The sequence below is a fragment of the Xiphias gladius genome, chromosome 4 (assembly GCF_016859285.1).
Source record: "Xiphias gladius isolate SHS-SW01 ecotype Sanya breed wild chromosome 4, ASM1685928v1, whole genome shotgun sequence".
Lineage (NCBI taxonomy): Eukaryota > Metazoa > Chordata > Actinopteri > Istiophoriformes > Xiphiidae > Xiphias > Xiphias gladius.
This window is the reverse complement of record NC_053403.1, coordinates 21,552,353-21,576,198: the sequence shown is the minus strand read 5'-3', so window position 1 is coordinate 21,576,198 and position 23,846 is coordinate 21,552,353. Positions and strand designations below refer to the sequence as shown.

The window sequence follows — 23,846 nt, the reverse complement described above, 5'->3', positions numbered from 1 at the left end:
GGTGTTTCAGTGGCACAATTTCACAGGCAGGTAAAAGAAGTAGTATCTTAGGAGTACAGCTATCAGAATAAAAACTTTGAGCATTCTCACACCCCCTCCCCCTGATCAGCTTCCCATATTAGCAATGATAAATGTGAACAATGAGGGGGGGGGCACCATATGCTATTGACAGTGGATACAAATCTGAACAAAAAAATAACTGCACAGCTTTGTGTTAATTTTATTAAGAGTAATTATGTTGGGTAAGAAAAAGTAATGTAGATACTTTAAAAGGGCATACATATCACGTCTTTGGCCCAATGTTAGCATTAGTGTTGGCTAACATAACGTTTATCTTACTTCCTTTCTTTTCTTTAAACTTATCAACCCTTAGCTGTGGCTAATGTTAACCATGCTGATTTTATGTGGAGATAAGATAATGTAAGCTTTAACATGGTGCCAGCTAACATTAAGCTAAGTATTTATAAAGGCTTATACGGGTTTACATTAGTTAGCTACACTGGCTAACTAGCCAGTGTAGCTAACTAAATCATTTGGCTTTAATGATATATATCAATGTTAAAAATGGTTGCACATAGCATTACTTTGATTATTTCATGAATTGGCTTGTCACTTGGTTAACATAGAAGTAACATTATCCAGTTCAGTACTAACTCAAGTTCTAAAAATGTCACCCGGCCTCCGGCTAACTGTTAATTCAATCAGGAGTTTGCTATGATGTTTCTTGTTAAACACAGTTTAACAATAATAGGGTGAATAATAGTACTTAAACTAATGTACCGCAATAATTATAGATATGATTATAATTGATTATAATTAATAATAATAGATGCTAATCATAATATTTCAAGAAGTCAGCGTTGAGCAGGATCATGGGGGCAGTAGGTGGTTTGCAGTCACAGAGCCAAACTCTCTATTACCAGGGGAAGAAATACTTGCAGAAAGCAACAAGAGGAGAGAGGAGAGAGACAAAAAAGCACAAAACTATGGGATAGAGAAGAAGAAAGTTAGTAACTAGCACTGATGCCTTATGAATGCATGCAGATGGATAGGAAGAGGAGGAGAGAGGAACTTGGTGCATCATGGGAAGTCACCCGGCAGTTTAGGCCTATAGCAGCATAACTAGGGGATGGTTCAAGACAAGCCTGAGCCAGCCCTAACTGTAAGCTTTATCAAAAAGGAAGGTTTTAAGCCTACTCTTACACGTGGAGAGGGTGTCTGCCTCCCGGACCAAAACTGGAAGATGGTTCCACAGTAGAGGGGTCTGATAACTGAACGCTCTACCTCCTATTGTACTTTTGGAGACTCTAGGAACCACAAGCACGCCTGCATTTTGGGAGTGCAGTGTTCTACTGGGGTAAGAAGGTACTATTAGCTCTTTCAGATATGATGGTGCCTGACAATTAATGTAGTCTTTGTAGGCCGTCAATACTCGTGCTACAGCATTCTGGATCAGCTGGAAAGTATTTAAAGATTTGTTGGGACAGCCTGATAATAAGGAGTAACAATAATCCAGCGTAGAGGTAACAAAAGCATGGACTAGTTTTTCTGCATCTTTTTGAGAAAGGATGTGCCTGAATTTTGCAATGTTACGTAGGTGGAAAAAGGCAGTCCTTGAAGTTTGTCTTATGTGAGAGTTAAAGGACATATGCTGATTAAAGAGAACTCAGAGAGTCCTAATGGTGGTGCTAAAGGCCAGAGCATAGCCATCCAGAGTAACTTTATCATTATATAAGGTGTTTCTCAGGTGTTGGGGGCTAAGCAGCGTAACTTCAGTTTTGTCTGAGAATATCAGCAGAAAGTTGCTGGTCATCCAGGTCTTCATGTCCTGAAGGCAAGCTTGAAGTTTAGCTAACTGATTGGTGTCACCAGGCTTCATTGACAAATACATTTGGGTATCGTCAGCATAGCAATGGAATTTTATGGAGTGTTTCCTAATAATATTGCCCAAAAGAACCATGTATAAAGATGAATAGAAATCGTCCAAGCACAGAACCTTGTGGAACTCCGTGACTAACTTTTGAGTATATGGAGGATTTACCATTAATGTGCAAAAAACTGAAATCGATCTGATGAATAGGACCTAAACCAGCTTAGAGTGGTTCCTTTAAAGCCAATTAAATGTTCCAGTCTCTGTAATAGGATATGATGGTCAGTGGTATCAAATGCAGCACTAAGGTTTAACAACACAAGTACAGAGACAAGTCCTTTGTCTGATGCAGTAAGAAGGTCATTTGTAACTTTCACCAGTGCTGTCTCTGTGCTATGATGCATCTAAACTATTATTATGTAAAAAAAGCTTTCTCAAGGATCTTAGAGAGAAAGAGATGGTTAGATATGGGTCTATAGTTGGCTAAGACATATGGATCAAGAGTAGGCTTTTTAAGAAGAGATTGAATTACAGCTGTTTTAAAGGACTGCGGTACATGGCCTTTTAATAAAGACATATTGGTCATATCTAGGAAAGAGGTGCTATTGAAGTTAGTTGGTGAAGGTTGATGGGAGAGAAACTGTCTAAGTAGTGCACAGCTGTTTCTAAGGTGCCTGTGTTTGAAGATAGGTTGGTGCCGGTTGAGGGCAGGAGGTGGTGAATTTTGTCTATAAAAGTTAGAATTGTATCATTAAACAAGCTAATGAATGGTCACTACTGAGAGCTATAGGAATACATGGATCAATAGAGCTATGACTCCCTGTCAGCCTGGCTACAGTGCTTTAATATGTGGGTTTGGACCATGCCCTAATTATGCTACTATAGGCCTAGACTGCCTGATGCACGGAGTTCCTCTCTCCTCCTATTCCTCTCCATCTCTACCAGTCATTTCTCATTAATGCTTTGTAGTTTATTAGGTGGTGATGATGATGTGAAGAGGATGAAGGAGACTCCACTGACACCGTTTTGTTTGCATATAAGGGTTTAAACAAAGAAGTACAGCGTCAAATCAAACACCTGCAGATCTGCTTGTGAGAGGGTATGAAGCCAATGAACCACTCTCCCCCTCAGCCTTGACCAGAGACTCTTAAATAAGGCTGTGGTCTTCCTAGGACACGTCACCCACATATGGTTTTATTCATAAAGTGTCATCTCCCTTTTCAGACTGTGAGGCCCCCTCTGAGTCCCCCCAATCTAGGGCCTCTATGATAACACTTAAATTTATCTCTGCATATTTCCATACACATCAGCTTGTTGCTAACTTGACTTCTTCTCTCCTGTAGTTTTGTGCTTTTTTTGTCCCTCTCATTTCTCTTCTTGTTGCTTTCTGCAGGTATTTATGTCTCCGGGGCTGCAGAGTCTGGATCTGTGACTGCGGGCCACCTACTGCTCCCATGATCCTGTTCAACACCCACTGCTACAATTATTATTTGTCTTATATTTAGTAATCATTATTATTATTAGTTTTATTATTTGCATTATTATTATCATTATTCATGTTATTATTAGTCTTATTATTGTTATACATCTTTATGTGGAACCTGCGTTCTCTTTCCTCCTACTCTCTGTCTTTCTCTCTCCCTCTCTCCCACTCCTTTCTCTCTCAGCCCAACCAGTTGAGGCAGTTGGCTGCCCACCATGAGCCCAGTTCTATTCAAGGTTCCTACCTGTTAAAAGGGAGGTTTTCCTTGCCATTGTCACCAAGTGCTTGCACATGGGGGAATGTTGGGTCTCTGTAAATATTATAATAAAGAGTATCAGGTCTAGACCTGCTCTATATATATACATAAATTGACTTGACTTGACTTATTTGAAACAAAAGATACAGGAATTGGAAACACGTCTCTTTACCGGCCCTCTCTGTGTGACTTTCATTCAGGGTGCACATGAGGGCGTGTTTCGACTAAACTCACTTCACCAACCCAAGCTGAGCACCAGGGCAGAATTTCTTTCCCAGTACAACCCTTATCGAAATGGTTACTCAAGTAATTTGAAAATAAAAAAATTAAAAGAAAGATGAGTTATGGATCTTTTTTAGGTTTAACAATTTTATTCTCATTGGCAACACAAATAAAGACACACAGCACAATACTGACCATTTCAAACAAACTCATCATATTTAATATTTGTGGAAAATCCTTTGCAGTCAATGACTGCCTGAAGTCCTTGACCCACAGACACCAGCAAACACTTTGTATCTTCCCTGGTGATGCTGTCCCAGGCCTTTATTGCCACCTCCAGCTCTTGCTTGTTGTGGAGTCTCTCTGCCTTTAGTCTAGTCTTCACCAAGTGGAATACTGCTCAGCTGGACTGAGATCAGGTGATTGACTCAGCCAGTCAAGGATATTCCACGTCTTCACCCTGAAAAGCTCTTTGGTTTCTTTGGCAGTATGTTTAGGATCGTTGTCGTGCTGAATGATGAAATGTTGTATGAGTTTTGATGCATTTGACTGAATCTGAGCACACAAAATGTCCCTGTATACCTCTGTATTCATCCTGCTGTTTCCGTCAGTAGTGAAATAAATGCCAGTGTAGCAGTTCCGGCAGCCATACACACCCAATCCATAACCAAACCACCACCACGTTTAACAGAATAGGTGGTGACTCGGGTTTATGACCTATTATCACTATCAAATATTATCTTCTTCACTTGCATGCTCACCTTTTCACTCCTCATATTGACAGAAAACTCCACCTAAATCTAAATGGCAAGTCTCAACCCACGTGAGAACTTTTTTTTGCAAGGACTTAAACTGAAACTACACACAGCTGCTCAAGAAACATTTAGACCACTTTCCCATTCAGTTTCAGTGTACTTTTGGACCCCCCTGTGTATATATACTGTACATATAAGGGTCTTGTTCTTAAAGTGATGGTTCATGGCCTTTTAATTTTTGAAATATTCCCAGTACTGTAGCTCCCTTAATACACAGTGAACATACCATAGGGGTTAACAGAAAGAAAAAAACAAAAAATAAAAACATTACCATTCTCTTATATCTCTTATTGGCTCCAGCAAATTCATCACTATTTATAAACTATAAACCCTTTTTTAAACTCCTTTTAACTTGATGATGATCTCTGATATTGCGCTTAAAATAATCTTATTTGACCAAAATGAGATATTTAAATGACCACCTTTTATGTCACTACCATTAATGTAAAACAAAAAATATAGCCTGTGTACCAGGATAAAAATAGCAATTTATCTTGTTTACACTTCCTAATTTATATCTCTGAAAAACTATAGAAACATCATTGCAATGTCATAAAAAACATAAAATATAACCCACATCAACCATGTGCATCCATCAGCCTAGTGCTGAACAAACACAAAATATAAAAATTAACCTAAACTAGAACATCTTGACATTCTTTTTTTTACACAACTAGTTCTTTTTCCTCGCTACCGTAATTATTCTTGAAAATAAAAACCCAACCCTCACAATAAAAGCGGCCAAACAAACAAAAAAAACACAGACTTAAGGAAATACTTATTAAACATAATAATAAAAGATTATGATTTAACATTTGACCATACTAAAGTTTATTAACAATGTATATATACGGTTAGATTCATAAGTATTTGGACAGTGACACATTTTCATAATTTTGCCTTTGTATACCACCTCAATGGATTTCAAACAAATGATTGAAGTTAGATTTTCAGCTTTAATTCAAGGGGTTTAACAAAAATATTGCATGAACCGTTTACAAATTACAGCCATTTTTATACATAAAAGTAATTGGACAATTGACAATTGATGAGTCTCATGGCCACTTGGTAACTATCTCATGGTAACTTTAAAAGTTTTACAAACAAATTCCTCAACACTATACCTGTTCTGTTATATTTAGTAATTGGTTAATTTTCGCTCTAGTCTTTTCCAGACAGCTTTGAAGAAGCTAAACGACAAGAAAGCAAGTACAACTCAACAATGTGTGCAACCTCTAGGATAGAATCTGAGGATGAAGGAGAACTACAGTTGAAAAGAAGATCAGGGTAAACTGAAAACTTTTTATTTGGTTTAATGTAGACTGACTTTGTCTGAAATAACATTTTCTGTTTATTTTATTCTTTAGGCCAAATCTCCTATTTTTGCAGTCAGACTCTGATGAACCATCAAGTGGTAATAAAAGATATAAAAGGCTTGCCTGACCGCTTGATGTGGGTTTCATAGGTACATATTCACACAATTGCATTGTAATACATTTCTTTTATACAATTTAAACAGTTTAATAGGCACACCTATAAAATATAATGCAATCCTGTACAATTACTGACATTTTCAAAATTAGTCAACTTTATCTAAACCTGTCTGACATTGTGTCAACAAAAACTGAGCATTTTAAGTTTTATATTTTATAATCTCGACACATGGGTGCAGTTTTACAGGTGTAGCCAAAAATTAAATGTGTGAAACGAAGCCAGACCCTTGCTGTGTGGTCCCCACAGCATTGAAGGTATTGGTATTAATGTTAATAAACTCCACATTTACAAATTAATTGCATGTATTACACCATTCAGATGGGGACAACATTAGTGGTGTAGAAGAACGTTCATTTTTATTACTTCATGGGCAAGACTCAATAAAACTTGCAAACTAATCAGTATAGCAGCACCAGGCACACACTCGTCAGCACTCAGACACTTGTCTTCTTCTATATAGCCTGCAGTAATGTACCACAAACAGCTTACTCTGCCACTTGCTGGCGAGTGCAGTATATGAAACTTAACTTTTAAACAAGAAATAAACATAATGTTAAATAAAAGGATTCGGGCAGGTATTACAAAATAATTTCTCCTTAAAAATGCCACACGTGACTGGAAAGCATTGACTGTTTACAATACAGTTATTAACTTGAATGCAGTTTGCACACTGTTTGCAGTATCTTCAATTCTTATACTTGCTGATATTCCTTGTGGACTCATTGGATGGCTGCTATCTAGATGAATTGCAGTCTTCTGACCCAAGTAATAACAGTAAGTGAACCTATGGGTGTTTCGCTGTATGTCCTTGTGAAGAGGTACTTGACCTCATATGTGAGAAACAAGACATGTTATCTAATTAAAATGTGTATGCACTTCACTTGTAACATCAAGGTCCTTTGCGATCCACCAAAACTGTCTAAGGCCCTCACAACATACTAGTAATGGTATATCACATTTAAAAATATTTATAGTAGTAAATCATGCTTTTAGATAGATAGACATATGTGTGTACAATTTCTAGTATTGTTTGATTCACAACTTGTGTTGAATTGCCATTTTGTAGATCTGTTGCCTGGCACCTATCAGCAATTAACTATCCATAATGGTGAGTTACCAAGTAATTCTCAGTATTTACATAACATGTTGTGCTTTGAGTGGGATACTAGTCACGTCTTAAACTTCTATGCGTTGGAATTTTTAATGTAATTCTAGTATATTTCACATTAATTTTCCACTATGTTCACCAGTTAGTCTCAGACTGGCTAGTACTGGGCAGTTATTGTACAGAGCTTGGGGGGGGCGGGGTCTTTTAGTGATCTCAGGTAGTGATGGTTCTGCACTTAGGATGTGCCAGTGTCTGTTGATTATGTCTCGAAGTTTCTGATGACAGTGATTGAATTCACTTGTGAAGATTATTCTTTCTGTTTTTTCAGATATGGCTGTAGGCTAAGGCTAAGCAACTCAGATCTGGAGGATATTAAAACATGGTCATGGGCTTTGTCTAATATGAATGGATGGTAATTTCTTTCATAGAATCTTTATTTCATCCCATCCTTTGCATTTGGATTCAACCAGTTCTGAGCAATTTCTCCTTAGCTGTAAGACCTGTCCATTAGGTATGTTTTGTTTCAAATGGCTTGGGTGATTGCTGTTATAGTGGAGGAGGGTACTGCGGTCCATGGGCGTCCTGTAAATCAAAGTATGAATGCTTCCATCCTGGTGTTTAATAGTGTTGAGGTTATATTCCATTGTGAATTTTAGAAAAGAGCTACTTGAAATCACGTCCAAAACATTTTGATTTCTTCTTGTGCCATTCCAAATATCAACATCTAAAGTTTTATCTTTGTTCTGAATGGATTCGTGTATGTGTATTATATTTCCTCTTCCTCCCAGTGTGTCACCACCAGGGATGCATATGCTGGAGCAGTAACTGTGCCCATAGCAGTCCCCCTATCTGTAGGAAGTAGCGGCCCTTGAATCTGAAATAACTTTTTTGTTAAAATCAGGTTAAGCATTTCAAGTAACATTTCATTGGGGGTGGGCTCTGGGTTTTCCTTGAGAGAGATATTTGGAGATTGAGGTTAAAGCTATTTCATAAGAATGCAAGTGTATAAGCTTTCTGCATCCAGTGGGGGATTGTTTGCATCTCTGTGTTTTGAGACTCAGTTTGGACTCAAAAGCAGAAATCGGAAAAGAGATGTTTGTAGATTCAAAAACAGGTTTATTGTGAACTGAAGATTGAGGGATTTCAGGTAACTGAGCCAGGGCTGCTGGTGGAGCAGGACAGGAAGGGATTTCTGGGGTTTAGCTGAACAAGCACATAGACTAGAAGCTGGACAAGGCAGGCAATCTTACATGGCAGAGGATCTTGGACCTGTGGCACAGAGACATGGCGGTAGGCAGAGGTCAAGGCAAATACAAGGAAATAATTTGACTAGAGACTAGAGCTTGGCCAAAGCGTTAGTACCACATTGGCAAACTGAACGATCTGGTGAAAATTGGAGTCTGGAACCGGGGTCTTTATACTGCAGGTCTTGATTAGTGGATGAGCTCAAGGTGCGCAGGAAGATTGTCTTCCTGGACCTCTGTGCCATCCCCGTCTTCCCGGGCGGTCTCTGCAGATTCTGCGGGTTTTTTCTTTCCAAAAAAGAGGGATCACATTGAATAGGAATGGATTCAGAATCAGTATCACTTTGAGTATTTCTTCAGATGAAAGCATGAGGTGGGTGGAATGTGCTTGTAGACATCCATGTGACTGGAAGTTGTCTCTTGTCTTGAGTTTTGATTTCTTTTGTCATAGATTTTCCTTCTTTGTAGTCATGGATGTTCCTTTAATATTTTTTTGTTTGTACTCAATGAGTTTATTTCTGAAGATATCAATTGAAAAGGCAAGTTTAGCCCATACATTAACATAACATAAGTTTTAGGGTCACTCTCAATTCTGTTCAAGTGCGTTTAGGGATTTTTTCTCTCTTCTTTTGTCTTTTCAATTATTAATACTTCCAAATCAAGCAAGTATTTATTAAGGATGTTTTCCAAATTTTTTTCACGAATTCTGGGTCATCCATGTCAAATGTGGAGGTCTTGTTAATGTGCAAATCTCTAGGAATATGCTGCTGTCTTCATTATTTTGATCATGTTACTTCATGCCATAGTATACGAATTTCCTGTTTTTTCAGGTCTTTTAATTCTGTAAACAGTGACTTTAGAGTGGTATTCTGATTTTCATTTCTCAACAATTCCTCAAAGGCAGGCTGTGATAATAATATATCCTCTAGTTCTTTTTTCATTGTAGTAGAATCTTGATGCTCTCACCTCAGTATAGTGGTTTAAATCATCAAATAATTTGGCCATGGTGGAGATCGTCCTTTTTCAGTCTTTTTGATGGGAGCTGCAGTCCAATGTGGTCAATAATGACCAGATCAGTCAAGGTTTTGTTGGTGAGTTAAATCAATACCTCTTGCATCAGATAAAAGAAGGAGCAACATACACATATAAGACGAAAGCCTTCATCCATAAGTCCCAAGTAAAGTTTTAAGTTTCAAAATCTAGGAAGTCAAGCTGAATTACTGCTAAAAGTCAAGGAAGATAAGTAAACTCATTGCTCAGGGTAAGCATTCTACACAGTCACATAGTGACTCAAACATGAACATCAGTATGTCTGTTAATGTACCAGGTAAAGTGATGTAATGCATGTAGCATACACATGTAAAACAAAATATTGTATACTGAATGATGTTGACACATTAGTCAAATATTTAATAAATACAAAGTCATTTCAAATCTTCTTTTTATATTTTTAAGTATCAGATAGACATCCATATATGAAAAACTAGTCAAAGTATAGTCAAGCAAGTCTCAAATTTGTGGCTCACATTAGGTCTCTATCTGCAAATATATAAGGAGCTGGCTACAAAGGCAAATGCTACCAAACTATACTGAAATTTAATTATAGGGTTTTTTTTTTCAACAGGTAAATAGGGATCCAGCGCAGGGCAGCAAAAAAAACCCTTTGTCCCCCACAACAAGCAAGAAATTGTATGCCATTGCACTCCTCACTAATAACCACAATTTTCTAATAATGCATGTAAAAAATAAAATTATTTTTGTAAAAAAATGAAATCACACTAGTCTCATGCTTTTTTTGTAAAAGCTGCAGCATTTGTCTTTCCTAGCTCTAGATTTCTTTTGAGGGAACTACTACCTTTATGATCATATGCAGTCAGTGCTTGATCAATGTTGTAATAGCAAGTGAACAAGACAAGATGTCATCTCTGTTGGATAAGTAGACAATTTCTGACAGACCCTCATAGTCAGATTGATACAGCAATATATCAGTGTCATCATGAATCTTTAGTATGAAATGATGATAACGCAATTTGGACATTAGTGCACCATCTAGTGATGTCAACGTCCTATTACTGCATGTTCATAAAGTTCTGTTTTGACATTAATCATCTTGATTAAAATGCTGAGTGGAATTTCATTCCATACCTTTCAAAATGTGTGCACTGATTAAGATGCACGATGTTTGTATTTTTTTAGATGTAACCAGACAGATACAATGTCAAGGCAAAGACACCATGCAGCTTTTGAAAGGCAAGAGTCTAAGAATTTTGCAATTCCGCAGTAGTAGTTTGCAATTTATTTTGTCACTTACTAACAATTTTCAGTTTTGTTTTTCTTAAGACCTTGCCATCCAGAAATGACTTAAGTGTTTGCTGAAGTACTAGTGGTGGTAAAGTGTTAGGGGACATACAGTTTGTCAAAAATGGTACCTTGGTGGTCCTCAGGGACCAGTGCCAGCCACTTTCTATGAGAAGTCCCCCATCCAGCTGCCGGTTATAAATGAAGAGGAATTCAATGAGGCGGAATCATTCATGAATTATGAATCAGTTTGTCAAACGATGGTTATTCATTTGACAAACTGAACTGCAGTATAATTTGAGAACACTTTAGAATGTTCTCCCTGTATGATAAACATGAAATGATGTGGATAATAACAGTGCAGCCCTGCTTACCTCGCTCATACAAAAATAACACTTCACACAAAAATAGAAAAACTACAGATAAAATTGCTAACAGCTTTTTGTATATCACAGCACAGTATAAACTAAAAAGTTAAAATAATGTTGCGAAGATAGAAGGGGTATCAGCCCTTTGTTGGAGAAAAAGATGCCCAGATCAGGGCCAGAGTGTCTCTCTGGACTTCTCTTCCAACACTTAACTTCAGTGAAGGTGATGAGTTACTGGAGTCTCAAAAAGTTCACAAAAACTCACTGGAGATGATCAGAGGTCAATGCAATAGAGTAAGTAATAAGACATAAACCCAAGTTAGCTCAGGAAACCAACTGAAGAAAGCATTAGTAGACATGAAAAAAAGAACTTCACCTCATCAAGATATAATGGTGTCATACTTTCCATATTTGGTCACATCCTCCATATCTACCTGGAAATAATGGTGTCCGTCTCTGTGGAAAATCCCCAACTCTCCCGGCCTGCCTGGGTAAGTCTGTGCATCTCCTGACACCATTATCTACACGGTGTCTTAAGCCATAGTTTTAAAAAACTTTAATATTTCCAAACTGAGTATTATAGCAATCATTTTCTTAACTCAGATTAATCACAATGCTTCTATTATGCATTGCAAGTCTAATGATTGATCTGATTATCATTAAAATCAATGTTAAAAATTAAAATCAATGTCCAATACATTCTCATCTATACTGTAACGCAGAGTATATTCTTAATATACTTTTGTACACAGAGTATATTTCTTAACATTCTTAATATACCTTGGCACACAGAGTATATTTCTTGGGATTTTACTACTACACCTTTCATTATAATTTTACAGCCATTTCAAAAATAAACTACCAAAAACAGGTAAACAGGAGGCTCCACATCAGACTCCATGATCCAAGGGATGCTGTAAACCACTTTCGCAATTATTGGCATTCTTTTGATGAACTTTTTTGAGGAATTAGTTCCTCAAACAAAATAACAAACAAATAAAATTCACGTGTGCTTAATCTTCAGTGTTCAAATGACCTTAATTAACCAATGAGTGATGCTTTACTGCATAAAAAGGGGCTGATTGTTTCCAGTTTCTTTTTCACAATAGCAAACACAAGAGCTGTCTGAGACCATCAGAAATGTTATTATCAAAAACATAATCGTAAAGGCTTCGAGGCCTTTCTTTTGTGGATCTTTGGCAATCGCCAAACACAAGAGCTGTCTGAGACCATCAGAAATGTTATTATCAAAAACATAATCGTAAAGGCTTCAAGGCCTTTCTTTTGTGGATCTTTGGCGATTGCCAAAGATCCACAAAAGAATTGTTGAAAAGGAAACGAGGGACTTTTTAAACTGGCCAGCAATGAGTCCTTACCTAAATCCCATTGAAAGCCTTTGGAGAGAGCTGAAATCTGGCAGTGCAAAAATTACTCCTGCAGACCTAAAATAGCTTGAATGTATAGCAATGGATGAGTGGCAGAAACTACCAGCGGACAGTGGAAGAAGCTTCTAGGTGGTTACAAGAAATGTTTAAAGGTTCTGCAACCATGTATTAGTGGAGAGTGCCAATAATTGTGTCTGGGGTACATTTTCTGTTTGTATTATTTCACTATCATGAAAGTTTTTTTTTTTTTTTAATTTTCTTTTGTTCAGTAACCTTGGACATTTTATTAAAATAATTTGATCATGGGGTTCCGAGAATTTTAACCAGGGCTGTATGCAAAGGTAATTTTGAACAAGCTAATACTTCAGTTTTAATCTGCCAACAATGCCTGGTTTGGTGTGTAGTGTGACTTTTTATAAGTTTTGACCACTTGAATTGCTTCAGAGGCAAAACATTCACTTTTTAGAAAGGTCTGGCTTCAGTAATTTAGTATTTTTATTACTGTATATGTTCAAAATATGTCAAAGAAGAGAAAGTTTAATTGAATATTTCACCATTGTTTCATTTTGAATCAGCTAAAATTTAGATGTAGACTCCTTTTTAGATGATGGTTGAATCAATATTGTTTCACTAACATTGTTTTAATATATAATCAACTAAAATGTAACTGCAGACTGACTTTTTGGATGGCAGTTGAATCAATATTGATTCAGTGTCATGGTTAAAAATGACATTCATTGAACATCAATCATAACGAGCGCTTTCAGATTCGTTGCTATGTCAGGCGTTGACATAGATTCAATACTTAAATGCGAAATTTTATTTTAATCTGATTTTGCTATCTGGGCTCATACCTAACTATTTTGCCTAAGTAGTGGGGTAATCGATTGCCAGTAACATTAAATCAAAATAATACCCCTCCCTTGCTTGCAAAACCTGTCACACAAACTAATGCTTCCTCTTCATTTAAAGTTACAACAGATAAAACTCACTTAAAGTGACTATAATCAATATTTTTATATTACCAGTGGATTATGTGGCTACTTATGTAAAAAGGTGTCTCTCATAGTAGCAACCCGACAGAGAATTAGCACCGTCTTTGCAGTTTCTCTCAGCTCTGAAATGTTACTTGTCTTTCGGGCTCATTGTTTTGGTTTTACAGCCAAAAACTTAAAAGTTTTAATATTCTCTTATTGCTCACTTTAGCATTGCATGAAGACATAGCACCAAACGGCAGACAGACAAACTTAGAAACTAGCTGTGGAACAGAGTGGAGCAGCTAAAGAGAGAGATGCTAACGTTGCTCTTTATCTGCTGGATGTGGAAATAGGCAACTGTTCACTAACGAGTTCACTATATTAACTTAAAAAGTGATGATATGTCAGTGTTGTGGGCACTCAGTGTTGTTGTGGGCAGCTAAGTCAAGCTAGTGTCATTACCAAGCTAACTAAGTGATACGTTAATGCCTTTATTTGTAACAACAAATTAAGAAACGCTTTAGTGTGTTTCACCATCACTCTAACCAGACATTATTCAACAGGATATAGTATCATGGACAACATCTTTAAGTCACTGATAATGCTTAGCAACTATCAAGTTAAGCTAACGTCAGCTAGCTATTTTCAGCTTTATTTCAGTTTAACATTACAACGGTGCTACACAAAAGAGCACTTAGGTTATCTGTTGGGACTTATTCAACTTCACTTTCACTTCAAAAATAATACTAAGTTATACTCATTTACCCTGTTCAAAACACTGAAACTTACCCAAATTCAAGACCCACAAACTGGTTAGCTGATCAGGAAAAATCAAAAGTTTAGGTCATTGCAAATGCATGACCTAAGTCCTTACACACCTAGTGCAGGCAAGACTAAATTAAAAATGTTTTTTATACAAAAAGATCAATGATATGAACAACAAGCTGATTTCACCCCAAAATTGATGTAATCAATGCCCAGTGTTTGCTGGGTCACATTAAGGCTGCAAATATTCTCAAAACTCCATACTTACATACATATTGTACACACTGTCTTTTCTCAATTACATGTCAAATTTACATACCTGAGTTTAGCTGCCGTTGTTTTTATAAGTCACTCATCCTACAGGGTCACAGGGGTTGCAGTCCTAGAGGAATGCATTCCACTGTGATCTAAAGGTGAAGGCACATGAACAGGGTCGACCTAGAGAGGAGATGAATAATCGAAGGACACAACTTCAAGCTCATTCCCTCCTGACACATTGGCAGGGCTGTTGTATGAATATGTACCTTCCTTGGACTGAATGGAGGAGATAACCTGCCAGGGGAAAGGATGAGGAGAGAGCTGAGGTGTGTCGGTGCATTCATTGATTTGGGAAGAGAATCCAGGAAATGAGTTATTTCTCAGTTTAACAATTTATTACAAACCAAAGAATCAAATTGAACATGTACGTTGATCTTTTCTATTCAGAAAACCACAGTCTGCAAGCAGTTCACTGTAGCCAACTTCCTAGAAAAGAGTGTCTGACTAAGCACTACAAAGGGTTTTCAAAGGGAATGTGCATCTATCTGATTGGTCAAGAACGTTGGGGAGGCGCCGTGGCTTAGGCTTACTGCTCCGTTGTCTGGCGGATAGGTTGGTCCCTCCTTTCTTCCACAGGCTTCCACCAGTCATGAGAGACAGTGCCCTAAAAAGGAAGAACCCCTACACTCCCTCATGTGTAGCTTGTTCTGAATGTCTTGTTTTTGTCTTATCCATCTGACATGACCCAGTACCGGTGTAGTGCAAAATATTGTTTTACATGATGTTCTTTCTTTATCTATCTTTTTGCACAACAGAAAGAGTTCTTACATGAGTAATCAGATATTACTTTTATGTTTGTGGCATGGTGTCCATCAACTTTCCTCCTTAAGACATCGCCTACGGAATGGCCTGTTTTCATAAGCCAATGCCTTTCTACATACATACAATAAACTCTGTGTGCAAACAGCATATATCTCTGGCGTGCTCTTTATATTCGCATGATTAATAAAAACACCTAGGTCTAACAAATCCCTCCTTTTACACCTTTTAAGGTGTAAACCAATGCTCTGTAGCAGTTCTCGTCTACGATATCTATTCTGACCTTCAGCCCCAGGTACAGGTCATCTGTTGTGAGTTTTATAACCTTCTTACTCATAGGTAGAGTCAGTTAAACTACATTGTCAGCCTCACTGTCCTCCCTAAGCTCAGTAGGAGCCCAACCAGCCCGACCAACTAAGGCCTTCTTCGTCCCCTGACTCTTCTGCTTCCTTCTCTTCATCTGATTCCACTCCAAAGTCTAACTGGGGCATTTGGTAAGAGGGGGAATTTGCATCTTTCGTTAAGGCAGTGGTAATTAGGCGATTTATCAGTGATCTGAGACAAGGGCTGCAGAAACAACCACAGCAAACCAAAATAGCTAAAAAACATCCAATAGAAATAACTAAGGATGTGATCATGGCTTTATATTTACCAAAAAATCGGTCAAACCATCCTCCTAGGGGATCATCAATGCCGGAGTTTTCTGCTAGTTCATGAGACAAGGAGGTAAGTCCAGCTAAGGCCTTAGTGATGCTACCAACGGGGGCGGTGTTGTTGGGAGTGAAAGTACAACAAAAATCTCCAAACATTTTACAAACCCCTCCTTTTTCAGCTAGCAACTTATCCAATGCCATCTGATTTTGCCAAGATATGAGAGACGCGGGCCCTAGTTGCTCTTTTATGCCTTTTACAGCATCCATGGTGTAATTGACAAACCTCTGCTGGTTGTAGTAAATGTACTTAATCCAATCAACATTTTTGTTAACTGTCACAAAAAAGAATAGTGATTCGAAACCTGCAGCTTCTTGGTTTCTGACCTTAAATTCAGGCACTACTCTGGGAACTCCTACAACATCTATGTATACATGTGAATCAAAGGATACCCCTGGGGTTTTGGGGGCACTTCTCTTCCCACGGTAGTGGGGGAGTTGAGGTCTATTATACAGGCTGTTAGCGTCCACTTGGAGTACTTGGAAGGGCATCAGCAGCTGAACAATTGTGCAAGTTCCACTCCACTCTGGGGGTAGGAGAGACCGTAACTTATTGTCTCCACATAACCACCATAAATCAGCTCGTGAGGTATTTTGGTTAAGGAAGGCGGAGGATGAGTAAATCCCGTTATCGGTGGCTATATTCACAGTAGCTGCACAATAGGTTCCTGGTAATTTACCTACCCTAAGGCCGCCACCAGTTCTCAAAAAACAAGTGCAGTTTCCTGCATAGACATTTATTGACGGTGGGGTATGTAGCCAGCAGTGGGAGGATAAAGGAAAGCTAGAGTTTTACATTTATCCTCGTTGGGTGGGTTAGCTTTCCTAAACAGCTCTATAACACATTTCAGACCGGAAGGGTCATTATCATTATTCAGCCTAAAGGGTACAGTTCCCAAAATTGGCCTGTCTTAAGCACATGCCACACAGTCAGTTTTTCCAGTGGTTAGAGCCGTATACCTTACCCGCTCCAGCCATTCATTCCTTTCATTGTAACCAATTTCTATGGCCAATTTGCTCTCATGTGTTATATTAGTTAGATATTTAATTACATGACTGCCTAGGGGGTTGGGTGGATTTGGCGTTGGGACAGAGCTGCCAGAAGCGGGGGTTGCTGAGAGGTCTTTTAAGTTTGCTGTTTGAGGATCAAGTGTGTTGACTTTTTCAACAGCTACAAAAACCAAAAACTCAGACATCCTACTGCAGCCCCACATCTCATTCCACACATAAGGAGTGGACATGGCAAGAGGATTGGATACAGACACCAGCTAAGCACATAATTGTGCAGAAAGAGAGGAGAAAGATGTAAAACTCAGAGCGGATCTGGAAGCTGATACCCTACAAGACCCAGACTCGACCCTGTTCACGGATGGATGCTGTTACAGTGGAGAGAACGGAAACGTCGCCTCATATGCTGTAGTAGAACAAAACTAGAAAACACAACGCCAGAGATCAGGGGAACATGCCCCAAGCTGCCTCAGCCCAGCTAGCTGAAATAATTGCCTTAACAAAAGCACTAGAGTTGGCTGAAGGAAAGAGGGTGAATATCTACACTGACTCGGCATATGGACATGGAGCTGTCCATGTTGACGGCTCGCCATGGGTTAGGAAAAATTTACTAATTTCTGCCAATACTCCAGTAAAACATCGAGCACAACTGGAAAAGTTAGTGCAAGCAGTGAACCTAGCAGCAGCAGTGGCAGTAATGAAGTGCAAGGGACACCAAAAATAGACACCAGTGTAGCAGAAGGCAATGATGCCGCTGATTCTGCTGCAAAGAAAACCGGTGGATACACACCAAGGTGGTCACGACAGAAGCGCAAATACCTGTGTTGATGGAGACAGACATCAGTCAAATGCAAGAACAAGCAGGAGTCTACGAACAATGTGAATGGAGCAGAAGGGGAGCAATGCAAAAGAATGGATTGTGGAGATCACATGACGGATGGCTGATTGCACTTGCTAAACTCTGCCACCTGCTTCTAAAGCAGGCACATGGCCCTGCACATGAAAACAAGAAAAGGACACAAAGAAACATTGAAACAAACTGGTGGCACCGACACATGACCACCCTGGTGGACAACTATTTTACTGACTGTCAAACCTGCAATTAACACAACCCCAGGCAAGCGTACCAAGGTCCGATGGGAGGATTCCCAATGCCCGAAGCTCCATTCCAGGACATCATATTTGATTTCACAGATATGGGGGTTGAAAACAGAACACAAGGCTACCGGTACCTGCTGGTGATGGTAGATAGGTTTACCAAATGGGTAGAGGCTATTCCCTGTAGGAACGAGTCAGCAAGAACAGTGGTGAAATGGTTATGAATGAGCTCATACCCAGATATGGAGTTTTCAAGGAGCTTACGCTCAGACAGTAGCAAAGTAGCAAAGTTAGGGTAAGTAGAAAAGGCATTAGGCATAACTCACCGTTTTGGAGCAGTATACCATCCTGCATCCCAGGGCTTAGTGGAAAGGGCAAATCAAACCCTGAAACTAAAAATAGCGAAAATCTGCTATGGCACGAAACTGACTTGGGTGGATGCGCTAACCCTCGCACTCATGTCAATGAGAACCTCACCTTGTACAAAGACCTATTTGACACCTCATGAGTTGCTGACAGGCAGGCCTATGCCCAGACCACCGAGGGAGGGAGGTCATATGTCCTCTCTGGATGTTTAGCAGTTGAGCTGTGATGAATATATGACTGCCCTGACTAATTTGACTCGAGTTTTGTCTAAACAGGTGAAGCTCACCGAGCCTGAAGCAACTCCCAGCGAGACTCCAGCAGTACAGGTAGGGGACTGGGTACGGGTGAAATTCCACAAAAGGAAGTGGCTTGAACCCAGGTGGACAGGACCCTATAAGGTAACAGCGGTTACCTCTCACACAGTCCATTTAAAAGGTAAAGCTGGAGCCAATTGGCACCACCTGACACATTGTGTACCTGCCCCACCACCCTCACACGCATTAGCGGAAGTTAGAACTGATTTGGAAGAAACTGATAAGGGCCCAAAAGACGCAGTTCTCATTTGATTCAAATTACACGCCCTGTCACAGCATGTCCGACCCACGAGGACGTCCATGGCATCTATTTAGACAGCCTGGCCTCTGTGGCATGAGGGGAACTTTGTTTCCTTGTAGCAATGACACTGATTATAGTACTCCCCATCTTGTGGTGGGGGACTTATAGCCCCAAAAGAACTGACCAAATTAATGGTAAAATCGTGCCCCCTACAATCCATCCAGCAAATCCCAGACCAAAACGTGCCTTTGGATCCTCCAGGAGAGGTTGGATGGGCAAGGGCTCCATGCTAGTCGGATCGCCCCAGGACTGGAGCATATATCCAGCTATTAACATAACATTTTATAAGGGACATACTGCCACTGTAGAAGTAGATTTCTGTACCTTAGTGGGTGGCAACTGCGGGGATAAATCATGGGCTTCAAAACTTACTGGGTCAGACAAGTACATATGTATGGTATATCAGAACACTCGATCAGGCAGGAAGTGTGGCCAGTGGTCCCAAGCCTTATGGCCCACAGGGGCTGATTACGGCTATGGGATGCAAGGAGATGATAACTTAGACTTAAAACAAATATTGATTGTAATTAAGAAAGCAGGTTCTGAATGCTCATCTAGCACAACTTGTAACAAACTCTTCCTAACTTTAACTGACCCCCGGATCAGAGACTGTTTGCCATAGGGGTTGACATTGCTGGAAACGATCCAATTGGCCATTTTTTCATAGAGATAAAAGAGATCCCACCTCAAACAGCAAACTCAACAGACCTCTCAGCAACTCCTGCCTCTGGCAGCTCTGTCCTGACGCCAAATCAACTCAACCCTCTAGGCAGTCATGTAATTAAATATCTAACTAATATAACACATGAGAGCAAATTGGCCATAGAAATTGGTTACAATGAAAGGAATGAATAGCTGGAGTGGGTGAGGTATACGGCTCTAAGCACTGGAAAAACCGACTGTGTGGCATGTGCTTAGGCCAGGCCCATTTTGGGAACTGTACCCTTTAGGCTGAATAATGATAATGACCCTTCCGGTCTGAAATGTGTTATAGAGCTGTTTAGGAAAGCTAACCCACCCAACGAGGATAAATGTAAAACTCTAGCTTTCCTTTATCCTCCCACTGCTGGCTACATACCCCACCGTCAATAAATGTCTATGCAGGAAACTGCACTTGTTTTTTGAGAACTGGTGGCGGCCTTAGGGTAGGTAAATTACCAGGAACCTATTGTGCAGCTACTGTGAATATAGCCACCGATAACGGGATTTACTCATCCTCCGCCTTCCTTAACCAAAATACCTCACGAGCTGATTTATGGTGGTTATGTGGAGACAATAAGTTACGGTCTCTCCTACCCCCAGAGTGGAGTGGAACCTGCACAATTGTTCAGCTGCTGATGCCTTTCCAAGTACTCCAAGTGGACGCTAACAGCCTGTATAATAGACCTCAACTCCCCCACTACCGTGGGAAGAGAAGTGCCCCCAAAACCCCAGGGGCATCCTTTGATTCACATGTATACATAGATGTTGTAGGAGTTCCCAGAGTAGTGCCTGAATTTAAGGCCAGAAACCAAGAAGCTGCAGGTTTCGAATCACTATTCTTTTTTGTGACAGTTAACAAAAATGTTGATTGGATTAATTACATTTACTACAACCAGCAGAGGTTTGTCAATTACACCACGGATGCTGTAAAAGGCATAAAAGAGAAACTAGGGCCCACGTCTCTCATGTCTTGGCAAAATCAGATGGCATTGGATATGTTGCAAGCTGAAAAAGGAGGGGTTTCTAAAATTTTTGGAGATTTTTTTGTACTTTCATTCCCAATAACACCGCCCCCGATGGTAGCATCACTAAGGCCTTAGCTGGACTTACCTCCTTGTCTCATGAACTAGCAGAAAACTCCGGCATTGATGATCCCCTAGGAGGATGGTTTGACCGATTTTTTGGTAAATATAAAGCCATGATCACATCCTTAGTTATTTCTATTGGATGTTTTTTAGCTATTTTGGTTTGCTGGGTCATGTCAGATAGATAAGACAAAAACAAAACATTCAGAACAAGCTACCAGGCTAAAGCATTGGGGAAACTGTACCCCTTGCTGCCCTTTCATACACACGATTGTATTAGACAAGGAACATTAATATGGATTCAAGATTAACTCACCCATGGACCCAAGCAGCTCTTGTGTCTTCTAGTCCTTGTAGTAATCCTTTATTTCTTTTTTTTTTTTTTTTTTGTATAATTATATTGGTGCTCAGAGACATGGCAAAAGAAGATCATGTCAGGCTGGATTAGCATGATTCATTTGAAATTTTGATTCAGCTAATTATTTTTTTATACAATCCTTTAGTTCTCATAAACTGCTGATAGAGAATGGGGTTGGAAGGGACAGGCTCTATCATTATTTCTCTTGGGAAGGAGTCGGGGGAGGAAGAGATAGAAGGCAGGCTGAGGATAGATAAGAGGACGGGAAAACATACTCTGTATAATGTGTCTGTTAGACTTACTTACACTTTCATAAAGCATGAATGTGGAAGATGTGAATGAATTTCCATTCTTAGGATTTGGACTGTTTTGTGAATAGCATTGCTACACAAGCAATTAGGTAGGTAGCAAGAAACCTACCAATTTTTCCTTTTCTAGACTACAAACAAATGTCTTTTTAGTTTGAATTAGACTCAGTTTTATTTAGCTGAGATTCTGTTTATGTGGAATTTGTCACTACAGCATTACTTAGTTTGGTATGACCAGTAGGGGAATAATGTTAGCTAATGGGGCAAACGTTAGCAAAATATTACTTTATAACAGCCATTACGGAGTCAGTTGCTGACTCGATGACTCTCCTCATTTTTCCCTATTGTTTTGCGGCGCACATGTTCATATATAGACCGTAAATACATGCAAAAATGTAAGCGAAAAGATTCATGTCAGTGTCTGAGTTGTAATTAAGAGTCAAAATATCGAGAATTTCTGAAAGTGATGATATCTCCCACTTGGTGAAAATAACTACAGAAGTGTCAACAAAACTAAATACACAGCTAATTTAAATGGGCTATACAGAGTTGTTTGTGTCTGTTTTCACTTGTTAATGGATCGCTTCAAATCTTTAACACCCCAAAAATAGGAATATATATTATTTTAACATTTCATTGCCCTCTTTGGTTAAAAGTTTCAAGACTGTTGCATCTCCAGCATTTTTACATCTTATATCCTTGCAGTGTTGTAGAAGTGTACTTGGGGGTGCCAGTACACTGTGACATCCCATCACTGCATGTTGCGAAGTTACTGTAGCTCAGCAAAAACAGGATTTTCAGCTGCTGTTAAGTACCTCTTTTTGAAGGATTAGTTTTCTTGAGAAACATTACAGTTGTGTTTATGTTCAGTATTTCTTACCAAAACACATTGTGTGTATTTTTCACAACTGACAAACATTTGCAAAGCTTATTTTTTAATCAGCTCAACGGTGGAAAAGGTGGCATACCATGAAAGCAGAATATTTGATTTAATTTTTGATGTTGAGCATCCAATCGGAATGCATTCTTTTTTCCCTTTTTTTGTCTATTTTTAAAATATTTTTAAACTAGCATTGTTTAGATCCAGGTTTGCTAGTTAGCAGTCTTTTGCTTCCCCTCCGTGCCATTAATGGCACATTGATTTACGCGTTAGTGCATTGGTGCGCATGGTGCGTTACCATCACCAACTAACCATGACTTGAATAGCATGAAACCATTTGCAAGAATGTGTTTTGTGTTTTGCATATGTGTTCTTGTGTGCACACAAGATACAAACAAAATGGGATCCACACGTCAAAGCATTGCTGCTTAGGGCTACAAGTGGTCAAAAACAGGACACCTTTAAAGCTGAGAGCACTTGCCGATCATGTAGGGGCAGTTGGACCAGCCGGATATACACCCAGTCATAAGACTAGGCTGGACATAAAATGCAACTTAAGTCCTATGTAGAATTAATACCTGTTGCACCATCTAGAGGTAGTGCTACAGAGACTAAATCTTCCACCTAGTCAAAGGTAGGTATAAAGTGAAAAGTCCTGACAAGTTTCCTAGGTGAAAATAAAAACGTTGATATAGTGGAGCATCTACAGGCTACACAATCATGCAATCATGCAATCATGCTTCCAGGCATGAAAGAGTAATGACAGACTGCACCAGTCCTCTGTATATACAGTATATGGAGATAGAAAACTTATTGACAAATTTCATTTCAGCAGGGCTGAATTGTTTGAATTGATTGACAAGTTATCATTGCAGTTGCCACATGTAACAGATAGGAACAGAGCACTGTCCCCAGTGCTGCAGATGCCAAGTTCTTTTCAATTATATGCCAGTGGATCTTTCCCAAATGAAGTCGCTGATACGGTGAATGTAAGCAGAAGTATTTCTAGGTGCTATACAAAGGCAACTGGACTTGTTTGAGGTTCTTGAAAACATTTTATTTCTCATCAAAGAGGCTTCTTTGTTAAATACCTGGGGGGTTCCAGGTATTTAACCGCTTGTGAGGTCGTTAACACCTTGAGAGTCTCTGGGGTCACATGTGGGTTGTTAGGATCACGTGAGTCATGGTGTGAATGGGTGTTCAACTGCCTGGGGAGGAATCTCAGGACTGCATTGTAAGTAGCTTGAAAGTGGTGTTGTAGACCAGGGGTCCCCAACCTTTTTTGCACTACGGACCGGTTTAATGTAAGCATTGTTTTCACGGACCGGCCTTCAAGGTGTGGCGGATAAATACA

The 23,846-nt window shown here is 39.3% G+C and overlaps 1 pseudogene; it reads right to left on the bottom strand.

Moving 5' to 3' along the window:
* Positions 1–1,156: 1,156 nt before the first annotated feature.
* The window catches only part of LOC120789363, a 71,321-nt pseudogene continuing 48,631 nt past the window's right edge, over positions 1,157–23,846 (bottom strand).